The 14,060-nt window shown below is 39.4% G+C and overlaps 1 long non-coding RNA gene and 1 pseudogene across 1 annotated transcript; one reads left to right on the top strand and one right to left on the bottom strand.

The window, feature by feature from the left end:
• Positions 1–2,808: 2,808 nt before the first annotated feature.
• On the bottom strand, positions 2,809–4,822 carry LOC145092354 (uncharacterized). The gene is made up of 2 exons (XR_013702498.1): positions 4,422–4,822; positions 2,809–4,342 (listed from the first exon to the last, which is right to left on the bottom strand). It is a non-coding gene; the product is annotated as an uncharacterized LOC145092354 (long non-coding RNA).
• Positions 4,823–6,756: 1,934 nt separating this feature from the next.
• Positions 6,757–9,475, top strand: LOC145092353 (G-type lectin S-receptor-like serine/threonine-protein kinase At2g19130 pseudogene; annotated as a pseudogene).
• The last annotated feature ends 4,585 nt before the right edge of the window (positions 9,476–14,060 follow it).

Here is a 14,060-nt window from a genome sequence, read left to right as displayed (position 1 = left end):
TTCGTTATAACTCGGATTTTGGTATTCTTTATATCCCCGAAATCCTTGTTTCGACCACTACACCTTTATGTAAAGATATCGGGCTTATCTCACACTTTAATTTTGACGCTTATTTTATTCTTAATTAATTAAGCGCTAATAATTAAGCATAAAACACATAATTCACATAATATTCACATAATTCTTTTTCATTTCTTCAAAATGAGTTACAAAGGTTAACCTAGACTATCAACTCAATATAAATGCCTAGGCTAGAAACACGAGTGTTACAAATGCTGTCGAGGCAATCCATTTGTGAAAATGTCTGCATATTGTAAAGCCGAAGGAACGTGAAGCACCCAGACTAGACCCAGCCGAACCTTTTCCCAAACAAAGCGAATGTTGATTTCGATGTGTTTCTTCGGTTGATGTTGAATGGGATTATATGATAGGTAGACGGGTAGACAACAGAGACATTGTCACAAAATATGATTGTATCCGTCTTTAAGGGAACATATAACTCGAGTAATAGGTTATAGAGCCACATAGTTTTGGCAACACAATTAGCCACTCCCCGATATTCTACCTCGGCACTCGAACGAGAGATGGTAGGTTGTTGTTTTGACGAACACGAAATTAAATTATTCCCCAAAAATACACAATACCCGGAGGTCGAGCATCGTGAATACGGAAAACCACCCCAGTATGCATCCAAATAAGCAATCAGTGAATGAGCGGGTGATGAAACAATTTGTAAGCCATAGTCAAGTGTCCCAACTAAATAGCATAAAATACGTTTAAGAAACTGAAAATAGGGATCCCGTTGGGCGTGCATGAATAGGCACACTTGTTGAATGACATAGGTGATGTCAGGCGTAGTGAAAGTAAGATATTGGAGAGCCCCTGCCAGTGCCCAACATAAGTTGGCGTCAGGAAGAAGACCTCCTTCAGTAGCACCGAGTTTAGTGGATGTGTCTGCCAGGGTAGCACACGACTTTACATTAGTCATGCTCGCGCGTTGAAGGATTTCTTGGGCATATGTGGCCTGAGAAAGAAATAGACCCTTATTGTCTCGAGTAGCTGAAATACCAAGAAAATGATGTAAGGCCCCTAAGTCATTCATAGCAAACTCGGCCGATAAAATGGTAATGATATCCTGAAGTAGGCTAGAATCTAAAGTGTTAAGAATAATATCGTCAACTTAGAGTAAAAGATAAGCCCGTTTATCACCGTGGTGATAGATGAAGAGCGATGTATCACACGTTCTATGGTGAAAACCATGAGATAAAATATAAGTAGCTAATCTGTTGTACCACGCCCTGGGTGCCTGTTTAAGCCCATATAATGATTTCTTTAAAAGGCACACTTGCTTAGGAAACCGAGGATCGATAAAACCCGTAGGTTGATGCATATATACTGTTTTGTTAAGGTTGCCATGTAAGAATGCGTTCTTAACATCTAATTGATGTATTGGACATGAGTTGGATACCTCTAGACTAAGCACGGTCCGTATAGTGGCAGGTTTAACAACTGGACTAAAGGTTTCCGTGCAATCTACCCCTATGGTTTGTGATTTACCATTGACAACCAGCCTTGCCTTGTACCTGTGAATAGTTCCATCATATCTAAATTTATGGAGATATAGCCACATGCACTGTATGATGGTTCGATCGTTGGGGCGAGGCTAAAGATCCCATGTTTTATTTTCCTGTAAAGCTCTAAATTCATTTTTGATGACAAGTTTCCAATTAGGGTCTGTGAAGGCTTGGTTTTAAGAGGTGGGTAAAGGAGATAAGTTGTTTGGGTTGGTGGATACATGAAGATTGAGGCGAGTGACTAGTTTGGTGGAACCGATTTTAAACGTGTTTTCATATGGTAAAGGGAGGGTGTAGGTGGGGTGGGATTGGTATGGGTGGCCGAAGGCAGTTTGGATGGTGCAAGGGGATGCGTAGTTTGAGTGGGTTTTTGGTGTCGAGTATAGGTGATTGTTGGTGGGGATGTTGGTTGTTCGGAAGGAGTGGAGTTCATGGTGGATATTGGTGAGGGAGTGGAAATAGGTATGAGGTTATGGATTGCGTGTGTTGAAGTAGTGGTTTGGGACTGAATTATTATTGGAGAAGGATCATCAAGAAATTAATAGGTGTCAGGAACGGTGGGTGTGGACACGCAGAAAGGAAATGAGTTTTCGTCAAAATTAACATGGCGGGATAGGTAGACTCTGTCGGAGGATGGGTCGTAACAATGATATCCCCTAAAGTTTTTTGGGTACCCAAGAAAGATACATTTGGTGGAACAAGGGTGGAGTTTATTTGGTTGGGTAACAGACAAGTTTGAGTAGCACGTGCAACCAAAAACACATAGATGATCATATGTAAGGTGTCGGCTAAATAGAGCAGAGGTGGGGGTGGAAAAATATAGACGTTCGGTTGGTAATATGCTGTGAAGATAAGTGGCGGTGTGTAGAGCCTCTACCCAAAATTGAGGGGGTAAACGGGCATGAGTCGTAAGAGTGCGGATAATGTCGTTTAAGCGACAAAGCATCCGTTCGGCCCAACCATTTTGTTGGGAGGTTTGGGGACAAGAAAAGGGAAAGGTAAGGCAGTGGGTTGCAACAAGAGTTTTGAAGTTATGATTATCAAATTCTCCACCTAGATCGCATTGAAAGGTTTTGATATTATGGTTAAATTGGGTTGAGATAAGCCGATTAAATTTGGAAAAATTGGTAAAAGTTTCTGATTTATATTTTAATGGGTACACCCACACATAATGAGTGAAATTATCGATCAAGACCATATAGTATTTGTTACCGGATGTATTCAAAATCGGAGAAGTCCACAAATCACAATGTATTAAATCAAAAGGTACAAGGGTAACCGAGTGAGAGTCATAAAATGGTAAACGTGTGTGTTTAGAAAGTTGACACGAGTGACAAAATTACTTGGCCATAGCCTTATTACAATGGATTGAAAAACAAGTATGAAGTAAATCCAAAATTGACTCGCTAGGGTGGCTTAGCCAGTTGTGCCACTGATCGGTAGTAGTAGAGTGACAAGCTGAAGCGATGGGTGGTGATGTGAAGTGGTAGAGTTCTCCAGAGCTATTGTGGCGGGACAGGAGGGCTCCACTCTTGAGATCCTTAATGGAAAAGGCAAAAGGATCAAACTCAATGGATGTATTATTGTCAATAGTAAACTTGCGAACGGATAATAAATTTTTGATTATGTTGGGTGTGAAAAGAATATTATTTAGGCGGTAGGTTTGGTTTGGTTTGGTAACTTGTGGGTTGAATTGCTAGACCCATGAATTGGAATTGTCTTGCCATCTCCAACAAAAATAGAGTTAACAGGAGAAGAAACCAAAGGTGCAGTGATTTTACCTTGATCTGTAGTAAGATAAGAAGATGCTCTAGAGTCTATATACCATTAGGGGTCATGATTATTCAAATGAATTTGTTGGAGAGCCTGAGATAAATCATTAGGTTTAAAAACATTATAACCTCCAAAATCAGTTGTTGGAACAGCTTCATGAGTAGGAGTAGACCGGTGAGGAAATTGGGCTGATGAGGAGGATCGTTAGGCAGCCCTATTGAGGCGAGTAAGTGGGGTAGTGATATGGGGCTGAATAAGTGGGCTGAGTCGGGCAGGGTCCAGGAGGTGGTGTCCATGATTGTTGTCCCCACCGATGCGATTGCCATTGTTGATGAGGAGCATTCCACTGTTGCTGCGAGTAGCCGCGACCACAACCTCTGCCGGAGCGGCCTCAACCACGAAAACTGCCACCCCATCCTCAAGAAGAATTGTGATAATAGGGTTGTTGACGAGGACCGGTGTTGTGTGGTGGAGCAGCAGAACGATTATCTTGAGGGGCGACAAGAACCGATTGAGTCGGGTTTTTCCGGGCTGCCACACGGTGTTGCTCTAATTGAATCATGTTGCATGCGGTATCCCAACTAATATTCGGGCTTTGGTTGATAAAGGATGCGACGATGTCGAACTCGGGGGGTAGGCCTCGAACAAGTGAAGGATAAACCGAGATTCAGATACAGGATTATCAATGTCTCTGAGTTGGTCAGCAAGATCAGAAAGTTGTTGAGAATAATCGTCCATTGATGAACAAGTACTGAGGGAAAAATTGCAGAACTCTCTTTCAAGTGCCACCGCTCTTGATCCTTTGTTACTGTGGTAAATCTTTTGAATCCGGAGCCAAGCTGCACGGGCGGTCGTTTTGATGTCTAGGATTCTGCCAATTCTGAACAGTAGCATAGATCCACTGTAGAACTAGTGCATCGATTTCTTTCCATGGGGTGTAGCCTTCGTCTGTCTCCTCCCCTCCGGTTGCTTCGTGTCATAGATGTGATCAACAACTTTATATGCAACGACGTGAAGTGTGAACAATTTTGTCCAAGCCGAGTATGTAACTTTAGATCTGTCAAGAGTGCGGACCTTGGTTTGGATATTTGTGACTGTGTAAGCTGGGTGCAAGGCAGCATGAGTCTTGGAGTCAGAAGATCCTGGTTTATCTCCGATGGAGGTGACAGAGTAAAAAAAATCAAAAGCAGCAGAGATAAAAAAAAATAAAAAATAAATTAAATCAAGGGATGTTGTTAGAGTTTCAGGACCTTAGCTCTGATGATACCATGAAAGTAGATTAGGATCGAAGGAATCAATGCCCCTGTATCGATTATTAAAACCCTTTATATAGGGAAGAATTACAAGGAAATACAGCCACCATTTTAGGAATAGATAACAATAAATATTCAATACAATCTATATCTAACTGTGAGACTTAGAGTCGGTCTCTAATAGTCTCAGGGCAGGTTCGACAGCTGTCATACTTGGAAACTTCGGCTCAATGGAATATGTTTTGGTCTCAACCTAAAACTCAGTGTGATGTGTGTGGGGCCGGCTTTTGGGATTTGCAGGCAGACTGTATTACAATACTTTTAGGATAAGGATCAAAAGGAGTGCATGCAGCTTATGCAGATTTGGGTGTGGCCAGAGAGATTACAGACAATGCATATTCTAGGATTACATGACAACTTCACAACCAAAACCACTTTAACAAGAATACGAGCTGTCCCTCGTTACAGTTTTAGCATTGAAACCCTACAAGGACTGAATACCATGCGCCCCACCATTGGCATCATGCCATCTGGCCTTCCATGGGCACTAAACAAAAACAAATCTTCTTCTTGATTTGGATACGGGAAATAGGTATAGAAATAAATTTGAAAAACAACACAAGTACATGTACACAGTTGCATATTCTGATCACTCATGTTTCACAAAGATAGTGGAGTTTGTTAAGTTCATATGCCCAACTAACATGAAAGGTAGTGTGTCTTCGTCATCTTCTTATGTTGATCCTTGTTACCATCTTCGCCTCATCTATGGAACATCAAGTTTATATATGAAACATGTGGGTAGGAAGAAAGGGAATGTCAGTCTGATGAAAAATTAAAGAGAAAAAGCATCAAAGTGTATCATTCAAGCCTTGATAAAAGTGGGTCAGTTTGTTAAGGTTTAAATGTGGTGTGAAGTTAAGTAATGAAGAGTGTTGTGATGATTAAACTACGTACTGTTTGTGCTTAAATAGGTTAGTGACTGTAAATCTATACTGTATATGTGCAACTTGGAAAGAGGGTATGGAAATAAATAAATGATTATATACGGACTTAGAAAATCTTAAGCACTTGTTTGCGTCCTTAGATATAGAATGGTTGGAGAATGGACAACATAATCATTGTAGTTGTGTGTTATCAGATGTTTTATTTTAGTTATGAATAATGTATTTGTTAATCAAAAGAATTGTTGCTTCATCTTTTGGTTTCCAAGTATTAGTTTATCCTTAATTACTGAGTGATTCTTATTTGTTTGTGCCATTTTAATTGCATATTCATCTTGTGATCTGGGAATAAAACGTGAGTATGTAATCATATATAGGTTCCCTTTACTTTAGAAATGAATGGAGAATGATACAGTTATTGTTAATCTTGAAAATGCTATATGAACCATTGCCAAGAAAATTAACAAAGCTGGGGAATTTTGGCGTTCCATTTTTAATTTCACGGGATCATATCCATTGTGGATCCTTCTACATGGGCTTATGACATGGTTGATTGGGCTTTTCTTTCAGTCCATTTGGCTTCCAGTAAGCTGTTATGATCCAGTGGACATTTGTGACATGTGTTACGTGGACATCTTTCTGTATTAGCATTAATGGTGAGATTTATGGCTTCTTCAAAGGGAAGAGGGGCCTACAATAGGTTAGAGATTATGCTAGATGGTTGCATGGCTAAACACATATTATATATAATGTTGAAAATGAGACATGGTATAAGTCTGTTTGGAACTTTTGGAGACGACAAGGATGTCAAGTCCCAGCATGTAGAAAATTATTTGAGCTTGTATTTATATGTGTGGTGGATATGACTTGTCAAACATATGAAAGGAATTGGAATGGAGAAGTCTTACAATTTATATAAAACTGACACTGACTTGTTCAATTATTATTCCATGCAGTGTTTAGCAAGTTATATTAGTATTTATGTTGACTAGAAACCTATTAAGAATTTCACCTCAGGGCTCGAATGTGAGTTGTATAAAATCCAATACTGGTGATATCTTTCTGCATATGATACGATACCTGTTATCTCTGTTTCTCTCTCTCTCTCTCTCTCTCTCTCTCTCTCTCTCTATATATATATATATATATATATATATATATATATATATATATATATATATATATATATATATATATATATATCTCACTTTCCAAATTTTTTACAAGTCATGTGCTTCTTCAAAGAAAAAAGTATAGTGAGGTTTGTGGTCCTCCTGTATTTCACTTTATCCATCACCATCTCATCTGGAGGCTGGAGCCAACACCATCTCTGCAAACCAGTCTCTGTCTGGAGACCATACAATCATATCTGAAGGCGAACAGTTTGAACTTGGTTTTTTCAAAGCAGGTAACTCTTCCAAGTATTACACAGGCATCTGGTATAACAAGGTCTCTTCCAATCCCCCTACCATAGTTTGGGTGGCGAACAGAGAAACACCCATCTCTGATAGATTCCGTTCAGAACTAAAAATCATTGATGGTAATTTGGTGCTCTTGAATGAGTCAAAGTTCCAGATTTGGTCCACAAACGTCTCCACCACCACTACTTTGAAGTCTGTAATAGCTGTTATTCTTGATGATGGCAACTTAGTTTTGAGAGACAGTACTTCAAATTCAATTGAACCTTTTTGGCAAAGTTTCGACCACCTAACTCATACTTGGTTGTCTGGTTCTAAACTTGGTTATGATTATAGAACAAAAAAGAGTCAGATTATTAGATCATGGAGAAGTAACGAAGATCCTGCTGTAGGACTCTTCTCTTTGGAGTTTTATCCGCCAGGTAATGAGTATGTAATCAAGTGGAATGGTTCTCAACAATATTGGAGGAGTGGAGCTTGGAATGGGAAAATATTTGACTTAATACCTGAAATGAGGTTGGATTATATTTACAATTTCAGCTACCATACGAATGAGAATGAGAGTTACTTCACTTATTCTGTGCGCAATCCTTCCATTATGACTAGATCTATAATGGATGTTTCTGGTCAAATTCAGCAACTAACATGGTTGGAAGCTACCAAAGAGTGGAATTTATTTTGGTCTCAACCTAGAACGCAATGCGAGGTCTACGCTTTGTGTGGGGCTTTTGGGATTTGCAGGCAATCTGGATTACCTTTCTGTAATTGCTTGACTGGCTTCAAGCCTAGATCTGAGAGTGATTAGAATCAGAGTGATTTCTCTGGTGGGTGCGTGAGAAAAACCGATTTGGAGTGTGGAAGAATCGTTGAAAAGCCTGATTTTCTCATGATTACAGTGAAGAAACTGCCTCCACATAACTCTGTGGCATTTGGGAGTGCAGGAGAATGTCGTACAACATGTTTGAACAGTTGCTCATGTAATGCTTACTCTTTTGTCGATAATCAGTGTTTGGTTTGGGATGGAGATCTCTTGAACCTCTCGGAAGACAATGATAATGATAGTGGGAAAACAATCTTTGTCAAAGTCGCTTCTAAAGATCTTACACATCATAAAAAGAGTAATTGGATCACCATGGGTGCTGTTGTTGGGCTTGTAGGAGGTGTGGTTTCTGTCTTGGGTGTAATTTTGGTCTTGATCTTTAGAAAAAAGAGGATATCATTATCGGTGGGTAAGACGAGAATGGAGGGATCATTGGTGTCATTTGTCTACAAAGATTTACAAATTGCCACCAAAAATTTCTCAGACAAATTAGGAGGAGGTGGGTTTGGCTCTGTTTTCAAGGGGGTACTGCGTGATTCGTCGATTGTGGCAGTGAAAAAGCTTGAAAGCATCAGCCAAGGAGAGAAGCAGTTCAGGAGTGAAGTCAGCACAATCGGTACTACCCAACACGTTAATCTTGTACGCTTTCGTGGGTTTTGTGCACAAGGTAACGATAAGCTTTTGGTGTATGATTACATGGCAAACGGCTCTCTGGACACCCATCTTTTCCATGGAAAACAAGTTCTAAACTGGGAAACGAGGTATCAGATTGCACTTGGAACTGCAAGAGGCTTGGTTTATCTTCATGAGAAGTGCAGAGACTGTATCATTCACTGTGACATAAAGCCAGAAAACATTCTCTTAGATGCCGAATTCTGTCCAAAAATTGCAGATTTTGGTCTGGCAAAGCTTGTTGGTCGAGACTTTAGTAGGGTTTTGACAAGTACAAGGGGGACAATAGGATATCTAGCACCAGAATGGTTATCAGGGGTGGCTATCACAGCCAAAACAGATGTTTATAGCTATGGAATGATGCTTTTTGAATTGGTTTATGGTAAGAGAAATGCAGAAGCATCTGAAGATTCAAGGAGTAAATACTTCCCTGGTTTGGTTGCAAATGTTCTTATAGAGGGAGGTGATGTCCTTAGCCTGCTAGACACTAGGTTAAATAGGGAAGAAGCTTGTGTTGAAGAAGTCACGAAAGTTTGCAAAGTTGCGTGTTGGTGCATCCAAGATGAGGAAGAGAGAAGGCCTGCCATGAGTATGGTGGAACGGATTCTTGAAGGTGTTTTGGATGTGGACATGCCTCCGATACCCAAAATCTGTGACTATAATTGTTGATTGATAACACATACATTGTAGTCAGTCACATTGGATGTGGTGATTTCCAGTCCAAGACTTACATTCTTCAAGGCAATTAATTCCCTTTATTTTCTATGTTATATTAAATATTACACATAATATCGTTGTAAAATAAATGAGTCGTTGACTTTTTTTTTTGATGCAAATTGATTATCGTTATTGTGAAAATACGACAATAGATTAGGTGATCTCTTAGACTACCGTGGAGGGGTGTTTTTGCCTATGTGGAGGCTCCTTAACGCTGTTACCACGGCTAGAACACCGCCCCCGCCTCTAGTTATGAGATGTGGCATTATGTAATGTGGTAATGAGCACGAAAGGCAACACTCAATCAGATTATTTCCTTCTGTTTTTTTTTTCTCTCTTTCTCTCTCCTATTAACACCATATTATAGCATGAAAATACCACCCCACTTCATATTATAACATGTTAAAATATAAGGTGACAATATTTGGCATCATAACTGGTTGCCCACATCTAATAGTCTTAATCTTTCAAATAATAAGCTCGTGGTACTCAAAATTGAATTGGCTTTGCTAAAAAGGAACGACAGCCACGATAACGACCTATAGTAAATTACAGAAATGGTCCCTGTGGTTGGCACAAGGTCACGGTTGTAGTCAAAGTTTCATAAATTTCACGTTAGTTATCTGTTGTTTCTATTTCCATAAACTTTGGTCATTTTTAGTTTGTGAAGAACCCCTTTTGATTTTTACGTTAAGTTTAATTTAAGAAGATTTTTTTAGTCGGTCACAAAATTAGCTTGATATTCACATGTTTTCATTAGCAAATCAAGGTATAAGATAATGTGTATTGATATAATAATTAAACCTAATTAGTAGTTTCATATAAAAATGAACCATATATTATTACGAAATGAATAATTTAAGTATTAGTAAGGGTGTGTTTGAAAGAACTTTTAAATTTTTTTATTGGCTTTTTGGAAAAACCAGGAATTCATGGTTTTTTGAAAAAATCATTTTTAGCCTAATTTTGTCAAAAAGTTTAGTGTTTACTAAACATCTTTTTAAATTATAGGCTTTTTGAAAAGCCACTAAGTTAATAAGTCATTTTAGAAAACATTCCCAAACACCCACTAAGTAAGCTTTAGTTATAGCTTATGTTGTATGTGGTTTGTGTTCTCAAGAAATTTAATTAGTAAAGGACAAGATAGAAATAACGTTTGAATAGTAAAAGATATATGCACTTGTATTGCATGTTAAATTTAGTTAATGCTTTTATTTTGCATGATGTTGAAGTTTACAATTACCTATAAGAACCTTTTAGTGTTATTGATACAAAAAATCTACCTACGTTGTATTGCTATTTCTAAAAGAAAATAATAATAATTTAGGTGTACGTTTGGAAGTTAGGTTGGTACACTTAATAATTTTGAAATGATGTTAATATGATGTATACTGAGATGCTGAAATGGTGAATTATATTATTAAAGATCATGTAATAATTTTAGTAAGTACAAGAAGAAGAAGACCCTTTTATGTTAAATGGTTTTAATATGTTACTTACCAAGCTCCTACTCTAGTGATCTGTATCTAATCTAGTCTCTCACTCAATAGCCTTACCCGCTACGTTTTCATCTTTCTTGATTCCAAGTCGCCACCTCTTTGACTCTTTGGCCTTTTCCCTTTGAATTTGGAGTTTGGAGTATTCAAATTTTCATCACCAAGTTACCAGTTTGATGTGTTGCGTTTTTTCTAAGGATGAGCATAGGCGGGTACCCGCCTCATTTGACGAGACTTGAAACCAGAACCGGAATTGTTTGTTCCTAGAAAGTTAAAACTAGAACCAGAACCAATCTAAGCAGTTCTTAAATTTTCGAAACCAGTCTCGGAACCGGCAGATCCGGTTCCAAGAGTGGGTAACCTGATTACATCAATTTTATTAACTTTTGTCAATAAAATCGCAATTTACTTCCGTCCAAATCGAATAAACTTGGATCAAGGACGAACAAAATCGGACCAATATATTCTAAACCAGTTTAAATAACACACACAAAATCATACGAAATACTAATATATATATATATATATATATATATATATATATATATATATATATATATATATATATATATATATATATATAGGTTCAAATGTTTCTAGCGACTATTGTGTTCATAAATACACCAATCACAAATTAACAAATAATTAAATAATTAATTAAATCATAAAGGGTATTTCAGGTTTTTTGCACTTGCAATTAAAGAAACAAAATAAATTAATATATGTTGACCTAATATCTCTTCTTTATAACATCGATCATTGAACAATAATCATCGTTGAAGCTCTGTATCCCTCATCTTGCCACTGCCTTATCTTCTTCTTCCTCCCTCTCCATCGTCGGCTTCGTCTTCCATCACCAAAATCAGTCTATAGCTGCCGCCGTACACCAACATCCTAGCCCTGGTATGTTCTTGAACTCAGTTTCTAAAATTTAAACCTTTGATGATGACTCACTTCTAGTTTATTCACTCTTCAAAATTACGGTTAGTTTTTTAATTTTTTTTGCCAAATAAATTGGTTTTGTCATTGTTCAAATTGGAAGTTTGGATTATTATAGTGTGATTTTGGAATCGTGATTGGATTTGACTTTTGTCATATTAACTAATTTAGATGCAACTTTTTCATGATTTGTGTAACACCGTGAAAATTTACAACCAATTTAAACTTTTCAAAAACAACCCATATTCATTAAGTTATTACAAAAAGGTTTTCAATTCTTTTATTATCAGAGTATCCCAAAACATCAACATAAAACTGAGGAGCAATACAATCATGCCTTCGCCTTGCCACGATCTCCTGAAGTACCTGAAACAATACACAGAAACTGTAAGCCCGGAAGCTTAGTGAGTTACCCCCAAAATACCAACCACAATACCAAACACATATCATATCATATCATAAACAGAACAACCATGCATATCGAGTCTACAGTGTGACTGGTCCGCCTGTACCAGGCCTTTAGTCCACCCGGTCTACTATCTCTCAGAGTCTACAGTATGACTGGTCCGCCCGCACCGGGCCTTCAGTCCACCTGGCCCACTCTCTAAGTCTACAGTATGACCAGTTCGCCCGCACCGGGCCTTCAGTTTGTCTAGTCCACTCTCCGAGCCTTAGTACGTCTGGTCCGCCCTCTTGGGGCCTTCAGCCTATCCGGACCGCTCGTCGGGCCTTCGGTCTAACCAGTCCACCCTGGGTATGTTGGCCTACAGCACAAAGCAGGACCCGCCTCAACCCAACCCCAGTCCAACAACCATGTGCACATAAACATATAATCATATAGCAATTCACAACTAATCAACTGATCTAGCAGATCACATAACATAGCAACATCCTAACCAGGATACCGACCTAACCGGTCACTAACATAGCATCATCCTATATACTAGGATACCGACCTTAACCAGGTGTCAAACATATACCATCCTAACTACCAGGATGCAGACATAGCAAAACAATAACATAACAAACAACTACCCGGATTCCCATCCGATAAAGGGCCGACCTTGGTGCCTTAGACCTTGTCGATATAGTGAGGATAACTCACCTGCAACTGCCGACTTGAAGAAATAAGACCACGCTGCTTCGACCACCAGCACGAACTTCACCACTGATCATTACCAAATAACCAAAACCAATAAACACCAATAATTACCAAAATACCCTTGGAAGTCAAACTGGTCAACCCTTGGTCCAAGTCAAAGTCCTCAGTCAAAGTCAACCTTCTTGGTTGAGCCTACTCGCCGAGTCAACCCGTTGACTCGTCGAGTTCCTATGCTCAGAAACTCCGATGCCACGACTCAACTCGCCGAGTCGCCCTAAGACTCGTCGAGTCCAACAAGCTCTGAGTCCCTTCCTGCCCAGCTCACCAAGTCATCCCTCGACTCACCGATTCACAGCTCAACCAGAAAAAGGTTAGGACCTCACGACCAGACTCATCGAGTCCAAGCATAGACTCACCGAGTCCACCAAGGCAATCTTCAACAGACTCGCCGAGTTGTTCTTCCAACTCTCCGAGTCCATGCACATAATCATACAACTCGCCGAGCACACCCATATGACTCGCCGAGTCTCTTCAGTTCTCATTCCATACAGAGGCTTTTCAAGCCATGCAGGGACTCCAATCCATAGGTCCACTCTTCTACAACCTAACCCTCACATAAAGTTGCAAACTTTACGTGAAAGCAAGGATATATAAGCCCAAAACACTTCTAGGGCTAGGGTTAAAGACAAAGGCTTCACCAATAACTCTTAGACATGAACTTTATGACCTTTTGGGCCATCACAAGTCTAGATCTGAAGTAGCAACTTCAGATCTAAGCCTCAAACTCGAGATAGCTCCCAAACAAGCTAATGAATCCCAAATCAACCACCATTCATGAATCAATAATGAAATAGCTTAAGGAGGAGGTTCCTTACACCTGAGATGTGCCTAAATAGAAGTAGATTCCAGATCTACCCAAGCCCCTTGATGATGGCCTCCAAATCCCCAAGCTTCTTACACCAAATTTCTCTTCCAAGCTCTAATTCTTCATCAATGGAGTCACACACACACACGAGATGAGGGTTTCTGGATCTTAAATGGGTAGCAAAGAGGCTGAAGGTGGGTTATAATGTGCCTTATATAGGGCACAACCCCCGGATTAGGGTTTTCTCCCTTCAGCACCAACTCGCCGAGTCTAGCCGATGACTCGCCGAGTTGGTCACTTAACACGTGACCAGAACCGCGATTCGACTCACCGAGTCTACCCATCGACTCGTCGAGTCGACCTTCCTTATTTACACTAAGAACCCTGAACTTGCACTTCTGAACTCGGGGTGTTACAATTCTCCCCCACTTAAATTAGGCTTCGTCCTCGAAGCCTGTAGCAACACATTTCCAGATAATACTCCCAC

Source organism: Lactuca serriola, chromosome 3, assembly GCF_051521515.1.
Source record: "Lactuca serriola cultivar US96UC23 chromosome 3, Lser_US96UC23_V15, whole genome shotgun sequence".
Classification (NCBI taxonomy): Eukaryota; Viridiplantae; Streptophyta; class Magnoliopsida; order Asterales; family Asteraceae; genus Lactuca; species Lactuca serriola.
The sequence above is the reverse complement of the archived record's forward strand: the minus strand, read 5'-3'. Positions and strand labels throughout refer to the sequence as shown.